Source organism: Nannospalax galili, unplaced genomic scaffold, assembly GCF_000622305.1.
Source record: "Nannospalax galili isolate Female #2095 unplaced genomic scaffold, S.galili_v1.0 scaffold955, whole genome shotgun sequence".
Classification (NCBI taxonomy): Eukaryota; Metazoa; Chordata; class Mammalia; order Rodentia; family Spalacidae; genus Nannospalax; species Nannospalax galili.
In genome coordinates, this window is record NW_008336901.1 from 46,865 (window position 1) to 55,761 (window position 8,897).

Here is an 8,897-nt window from a genome sequence, read left to right on the forward strand (position 1 = left end):
ATAATCAAGGAATTCAACGAATTCAAAGAACATACAAACAAACAAATCAAAGAACTAAAAGAAGATACAGATAAACTTCTGAATTAATTCACAAAAGAGACAGAAGCACTGAAGAAAACTCAGGCAGAAATGAAGAAGGAAGTGAAAAACTCCATAGGCCAACATGAAACAACAGGGGAAAGTCTTACCACTAGAATGAATAAAATGGAAAGCAGAATATCAACACTGGAGGATAAAGCTGAAGATTTGGGCCACTCAAGCAAAGAGTATGGGAATTTTAAAAAAAAAAACACAGGAATGGAATATGAAAGAGAAGTGGGACACCATGAAAAGACCAAATCTACAGATCTTAGGAATAGAGGAAGAAAAAGAATTTCAGGTTAATGGTACTGACCAGATCTTAAACAGGATTGGAGAAGAGAATTTCCTGAAATTAAGGAAAGACATCCCCATACAAATACAGGAAGTACAAAGACCACCAAATAGATAGGATCAGAAAAGAAATGCCCCACAACATATCATAGTAAAAATACTAAGTGTACATAATAAAGAGAGAATACTGAAAGCAGCAAAAGAAAAACAAGTCACATACAAAGGAAAGCCCAACAGAATTACAGTTGACTTATCAACACAAACTATGGAAGCCAGAAGAGCCTGGACCAAGGTATTCTACATGACAATAGATGCCAGCCTGGAATACCTTACCTGGCAAAAATGTTTATTATAGTTGAGGGGGAAAGAAAAATCTTCCATGACATGAATAGCCTGAAAGAATACATGTCCACAAAACCAGACCTTCAAAGAATACTTGAAGCAATACAAAGAGCAGAGAGAGAAACAACTATACCCCAGGGGTAACAAAAGAAAATAAAGATGTAATCTAGGAAACACAAAATTAGGCAGAGAACACAAACAGCAATCAAAATGACAGCCCAATACACATCTTTCAATAATAAACTTAAATATCAATGGACTGAACTCCCCAGTCAAAAGACACAAGCTAAGTGAATGAATTAAGAAACAAAATTAATCTCTTTGCTGTCTGCAAGAAACCCATCTCATCTTCAAGGACAGGCACTACCTTAAGGTAAAAGGATGGAGAAGAATATTCCAAGCAAATGGCACTAAGAAACAAACATGGGTTGCAATTCTAATATCTGACAAAATAGACTTCTAAATAAAACTAATCAGAAAAGCTAAAGAGGGTCACTTCATTCTGATCAAAGGAACAGTTAACCAAGAATATATTACAATCCTTAATGTATATGCACCAAATTCTGGTGCCCCCAAATTCATAAAAACAATGCTACAGGACTTTAAGACACAGAATAACCCCAAATCAGTAATAGTAGCAAACTTCAATACCCCACTATCTCCATTAGACAGGTCAACTGGACAAAGAATAAACAGAAAACTGTCTTAATTAAATGATACCATACATCAAATGGACCTAAAAGACATCTTTGGAATATTCCACCTAAGCACCAAAGAATAAAATTTCTGCTCAGCATCCCATGGAACTTTTTAAAAAACTGACCACATACTGGGCCACAAAACAAACCTCAACAAATACCAAAATATTGAAATAATTCCATGCATTCTATCAGACCACAATGCAAGAAAGCTCAAAATCAACACTGGACAAAGCCCTAGTCACTACATGAACTTGTGGTGATTGAACAAAACACTCCTAAACAATGAGTGGGTCAAAGGAGAAATTAAGAAAGAATTCCTATAATTCAATGAAAAGGACAATACAACACAACCTCTGGGACATTTTAAAAGAAGTCCTAAGAGGGAAGTTTATAGCTCTAAGTGCCTACATTAAAAAATTAGAAAGAACCCAAATAAACGACTTCACACTACAACTCAAGACACTGGAAAGGCAAGAACAAATGAAACCCAAAAACAGCAGAAGAGAAGAAATAACAAAAATCAGAGCAGAAATTAATCAAATAGAAATAAAGAAAACAATACAAAGAATGAATGAATCTAAGAGCTGGTTCTTTGAAAACCTAAAAAAGATAGAAAGACCCTTAGCCCAATTAACGAAAAGAAATAAAGAGCAAATCCAAATCAATAAAATCAGAGATGAAAGGGGAAATACCACAATAGGCACCAAGAAGATCCAGAACATTATAAGGGAATATTTTAAAAACCTATATGCTACTAAATTTGAAAATCTAGAAATGGATGAATATTTAAAATCATGGGAACCACCAAAGTTAAACCTAGATCAACAAAGACTCCCAACTAAAAAAAGCCCAGGCCCAGATGAATTTATGGCAGAATTCTACCAGTCATTTAAAGAAGACCTCCAACCAAAACTATTTAAATTATTCAAAATGATAGAAACAGAGAGAGAACTCCTAAATTCCTTCCATGAAGGCAGCATCACTCTAACACCCATACTGGGTAAAGATACAATCAAAAAAGAAAACTATAGACCCATATGCTAAATGAACATAAATGCAAAAACTCTCAATAAAATACTTGCAAACCATATACAGACACACATCAAAAAGATCATTCACCATGATCAAGTTGGCTTTATCCCAGAGATGCAGGGATGATTCAATATATGCAAGTCAATAAACATTATTAATTATATAAATGGACTCGAAGACAAAAACCACATTGTCATCTCAACAGATGCAGAAAAGGCTTTTGACAGAATTCAGCATGTATTTATGTTCAAAGTCCTAGAGGGAACTGGACCGAAGGGAACATACCTCAACATAATTAAAGCTATATACAACAAACCCACAGCCAACATCATTCTAAATGGACAAAAACTGGAAGCATTCCCATTAAAATCAGGAACCAGGCAAGGATGCACACTATCTCCACTCCTTTTCAATATAGTGCTTGAAATTCTTGCTAGAGCAATAAGACAGGAGAAGGAAATTAAAGGAGTGCTAATTAAAAAAGAAGAGGTCAAACTATCACTTTTTGCAGATGATATGATACAATACCTAAGAGATCCCAAAAGTTCCACCAGAAAACTCCTAGAACTGATCTACACTTTCAGTATAGTGGCAGGTTATAAAATCAATCTATAAAAATCAGTAGCCTTTCTATATACCAGTAACAAGAAACTGGAGAAAGAATACAGGGAAATGCTCCCATTCATAATTACTGAAAAAAAATATATATAGGAATAAATCTGATCAAAGACATCAATGATCTCTACAATGAAAATTTTAAATTGTTAATGAGATTGAGGAAAACACCAGGAGATGGAAGGACTTCCCATGCTCATGATTAGAAGAATTAATATTGTGAAAATGACCATCCTACCAAAAGTAATATATAAATTCAATGCAATCCCAATCAAAATCACTATGACATACTTCACAGAATTAGAAAAAAATCCTTAAATTCATATGGAGGCACAAAAGACCCCAGATAGCCAAAGCAACCCTGAGCACAAAGAGCAACAGTGGGGGGATTACTATATCAGATCTCAAAGTATACTACAGAGCCATAGTCATAAAAACAGCATGGTACTGGCACAAAAACAGGCACATAGATCAATGGAACATCATCGAAGATCCAAACCTGAGTACACACAATTTCAGCCACCTGATATTTGACAAAGGTGCCAAGAACACACAATGGAGGAAAGACAGCATCTTCAACAAATGGTGCTGGCAAAACTGGATCTCCACCTGTAAAAGAATGAAACTAGATCCTTATCTTTCACCTTTCACAAGAGTCAACTCCAAATGGATCAAAGACCTCAATGTGAAACAGGAAACCCTGAATGGCACAGTCGTGACTTAAGATTGACAGGCTCCTGAATTTCACCTTGGGCTTCCTATAATATCCATGAGACCTAGAATATTCCTGTATTCTCTCTAAGCCTCAGTTTCTCAAGTTGAAAATAGAAATAATGTAATACCTACCTGATACATTATCAAATCACACATAGGCAAATCCCTCTGCATAAAGTCTGTTACATTTACCAAAGTTAGTTAATTGTATTTATTATTATTAACTGAGTTTATCTTTTCAATATAAGGAAATGCAAATTAAAACCACCCTAATGTAACATCTTACCCCAATCAGACTGGCTAGGATCAAGAGAGAAATGATATCAAATAGTGGCAAGAGTGTGGAGAAAGGGGAACTGCTGGTGGGATTGTAAACTCATGCAACCTCTGTGGAAATCAGTGTGGAGAACTCTTAAAAATTTTTTAAATGAACCTCCGTATGACCTGGTTATACCACTACTTGGCATATACCCAAAGGACTCATCCTGTTGTAGAGACACTTGTACAACCATGTTTGTTGCTGCTCTTTTCACAATAGCTAAGAGATAGAAGCAGCCTAACTGCCCCTCAACTGACAAGTCGTTAACAAAGATGTGTTGTATTTACACAATGGAGTTCTACTCAGCAATAAAGAAAGACAAAATAATGAAATTTGCAGGTAAATGGCTGGATCTAGAAACTGTTATACTAAGTGAAGTAACACAGACTCAGAAAAACAAAGGATGTTTGTTCTCTCTCATATGTGGATCCTACACCAAATTCTTTTAAATTCCAGGTCCTTTTAATAAGATGATGTTGTTCAGCAGTCCCTTCTGCATGAAATAACTACCATCATGACTTCAGCTGAGCCTGATCACTAAATGTCATCACACTTGGGCTTATTGACAGTTGTGCTCATTCATAAAAGGAGGGCCAAGCAGGGTCATTGGGCCCTCTCCGGATTATTCAGCCACTCTTCCGAGTCAACTGTATGTAATTTGTCCCTAATCACAGACGGTCTCTTGGATTTGGGGAGGGCTAAAATATACAATCTGGGGAAGACTAGGAAGAGAAGGCATGACCCATGCTGGGTAAAGGCTTTCCAGTGTGCATACGCTCAGATTATACATACACCTCAGCAACCCTTCAATTATCTTGGTAAGTTCAATAAATTCATTGGTTCCCCAGTAAAACTTTAATTAAGCATTGGCTTGACACTAGAAACTTAAAAGGGAATAAGCATTGCTTAGCATCCCCAGGAAAAGAAGTCTCATAACAGATGGAAAATTTATTTGTTAATGCTTTTATGTTTAATAATTTTTTTTAAAAAATGAGAATGTAAAAGATGTTAAAAGGATATGGGAATGGAGATATTTTCCAAACAGAAAAAATGAGAAAGCCTAAGCTTTTGTGTAGCTTTGTTATGATACATAAAGGATAAGAAAAAAATAATATACACATAATCTTACAATTGTTGTGGTTATAGTTTAGTCAAATAGTTTAAGGAACAAAATATATATTTAACAAGGTTTATCTGAGATATTTGGTTTTTAACCCAAGCCTTATCTACATATCCTATGATAATTAAAAGTACCAGACTGGTGGTACTAACATTATTGGATGTTTAACAGCCACAGTTTGAGGCCTATACTAATCTGGTCAGAGGGCCTTAAAGGACAGTTTTTGTCCCTTGCCCTCTAAGGTTGACTAAGTTCCAGGGGACTTCGAAACATCTCTCAAAATGTCCTGTAAATGTGGTGAGTCACCTGGCCTCTTGTTTAGGGAGGACATAGAGACACCACAAGATGGACTTGAACCAGTGTCCAGTCTACAAAGAGGAGGGTCAACTCAGAGGAAACATCTCATTCTTGCTTCCAAGTGAAGCCAGACACAGTCGAACAGGACCTTTGACTTATCTTCACATAGATGGAACTGGTAAAAGAAAGGAGCCAGGAGCTCTTCCCAAGCTGATGTGACCCCTGAGGAACAGATACTCAAATGACCTTAAGTGTAAAAATTAATTGATTTATTTGGGCCAGCTGTATGGTCTTAAACACCCAAAAAGAAAGTATAACCAAAGAGTAAAATCATCAGTATATTTCTTTAAGAGTTCAAGGGATTACACTTCCCAGACATTAGGCTTAATTCTATATAAAAAGTTATTTAGACAACTTTTTCTCATTGATGATTTTGTTCCTAATCAGAAAATGCTGCTCAGATGTAAGACTTCAAATCTTGGTCTCCAATATTATAGTGCCAACCTGTAGATAAGGGAGACAACCAGCTATTGTTCTAAAATGATGGATAAATTTGTTTTCTCCTCCTATCTAGAAGCCTTTGAGAGGGAACTGACACTGATTCTAACCACTCCAACAGCTATTAAAATACCTGAAAGCAAATCCTGAATCCATCACTATACTGTCCAGACTTGGAAGACAAAAGAAAAAATGAGGAGGAACACAATAGAGGGATGCTTTTGGAAGCCCTTGTCAAGAAATTCCAGTGGACTCTTCCATGAACATTTGAAAACTGCCCTGTTCTCTTTTCTAGTTCCCTGTCTAGAACTTGCAATGCTAATTACTCTTGTCTTTACTTCTCCTTCACATCTCCTATTCATGATTCAAGGACTTTCTTTTCCCCCTAGAGATAAGAGTTATGCAATCTGGGAGTCTTTTAGATAGACCCACTGAAGGGGTATTCCAGTTGCCTCACCCTGCATCCCTGTTCAGCATGGAAGAAGCCAAAGAGGTCTGTGTCCCGATTCCCTGTTGGCAATTTGGGCAACCTCTTCAGAGGATGGTGTGATAAGGATAGGAGGTAGGAATTAGCTAGGCAGTTAGTGTAAAAAGACCCCAAAGAAAAGTAGCCAGTTTCTTGGCTAAAACTCACAATGTCCTTGGGCCTCTTAGCAATATACTCTGTCCCAAAGGCCAAAAATGTCAAAAATATTTGGGAGCTTTTATGTAATTCTTGAAAAATTTTAGGGTTACCTCTTCAGATGGGGGAATGTTAGAATAGCCAAAAGCTCCAAAAAAAAAAAAAAGAAGAAGAAGAAGAAAAGAAAGAACAGTATGGTATAGTAAATATATAACTCAGTAACAGTACTTTGTTGTCATTGACAAGGGTTATGTACTGTATGTAAATGTTCATGCTAGACTAATAGCAGTTCAATAGTGCTTCCATCAGCTTTACCACAAGCAGGTGACAATTTCTTTATGATGGCTATGATGCCATAAAGTGACGGACATTTCTCAGCTCCATTTTCTTTCTTTATGAATCCCAAAAAGGACGGGCATTTTTCCACCCCCTTTTTTTTTTTTTTTTTTTTTTTTTTATTGGTCCAGTCCTTCATTTATTTAATAAACTCAATGACCATATTTTATGTGCCATGTCAGGGACAATTAACAAACACCACTACAACTACAACTATAATAATAGCGACACACATATTGCACACTGCACACCTGAACCATACTAAGAATTGTACTTTTAATTCAGTCCTCAACCCAATCCTTTGCTTTAAAGGTAGTTAATATCCATTTCCACAGTTGCTCAGCTACCAAGTGACCCCACTGGGGGACTAGAACACCAGCCTGTACTCTTTGTCAATGTCTTCTACCAACTCACACACCAGGGAGGACTGTTATGGTACTAAAAAGAAATTGTGTTTGACAGCAAAACAAACACAACTATAAAAGACATATAAATATGAAATGAGCAGACTTTTTTCACAGAAAGGAAATTCTGTTTGATATCTCAATAATATGCAGTGGATAAACTAATTTTCTATAAAGGATCTAAACAGATATTATCTAGTAGCATGGATCTCAATAATATCTAAAATATCACAAAGATTTCTTCACAAAATAAAATTATTTTCAATGAAGAATAGTTTGCAAATGTTACATACTTAGATTGCTGTCAATAGTTTTTCAGTGTTGGAGACTGAACCCAGGGGTTTGCACATACCTGTCTACCACCAAAGTACCCCCTCAGTGCATACATAACACCCTTCATTACCCACATATATGTATTATTATATTGCATATCAAACCATTGATTACTAAGAAATGTGGTTACTGAGCACAGAAAATTATCGATGTCTATGTCAAAACAATTTTAGGAAGGCACTGGAGATACTAACGATAAGTTAGATAAAATAGACTTAACCAAAACAATGAATTTTTGGATTGTAGAATTACTTGTGATACAATCAAATGCTTTCTTAAAACCTAAAGTAGCAATCATGATGTGTGCACAACAATATACTTGTGTCATGTGATTTGGCGGGGGGAGGGGGATACAAAGAAACATCTATTCACCCCAGACATGGGGGTTGGCATACCTGTAGACCAAAGAAAGGGTTCCATCCAAGCCTACCTTGGTGAACCAATGGGTACACTGGAGTTAGTTACAGGAACTTCAGTGACTTAAAAGCAGGCTCTCCTACCAGGAAGTCCCCTGGGCAACTTATGGGCAGCTCTACCACTAAAGATTGAGCAATATCTAGACAAGCTACACTACAGAAAAGTTTCCTCCCCACCAGCTACTATATAACCCCAGGGAGGGAACTCTGCCCCATGAGCCTTCAGTCCCTCCAGGAATGTTAACAGTCCAATCTTATGAGGATGCCATGTGAGTGATTATAGCTGCTCTGATTCAAGATGGCAAGGATCATGTCCAACCGAGTGACCAGCTACACAACTTACACTCTTTTCTAAGGCAAACGTATCAAATCCCCTGACTCTTTGCTGTCTAGGAGAGTCACGTGACAGAGTTTCTCATTCCTTCAGGCATGCCATTTCCAACTCAGAGCAGTTGGACCCAAAAGTCCCAGTCCAACCCAATCTCACCCACCCTGTGTGTGAAATGAAGACCTCTAAGAGGCTCTTTCTTGGCCTCTCTCTGAGTCTTATAAGTCCTAGTTTCCAAAACCACTCTCAGGCCTATTACCAGGTTCAATAACCAACAATAGAACCCAATTATAAATTTCCAGAGGCCCCTGCCCTCTGGATTGCCAGCTGATTCTGGGAAAGGGCTAGATGATATGATCAGCCTTTGGCTACATCACAGCAATTAGCATTTAGTTTTAGGTGTCAGTTTTCTCTGCTGTTGAACTGAAGAAAAGGGCTAGAAAGATGA

General features: G+C 37.0%; 1 pseudogene; it reads left to right on the forward strand.

Annotated features, from left to right (window-relative positions):
• The window catches only part of LOC115070095, a 46,494-nt pseudogene that overhangs the window by 35,501 nt on the left and 2,096 nt on the right, over window positions 1–8,897 (forward strand).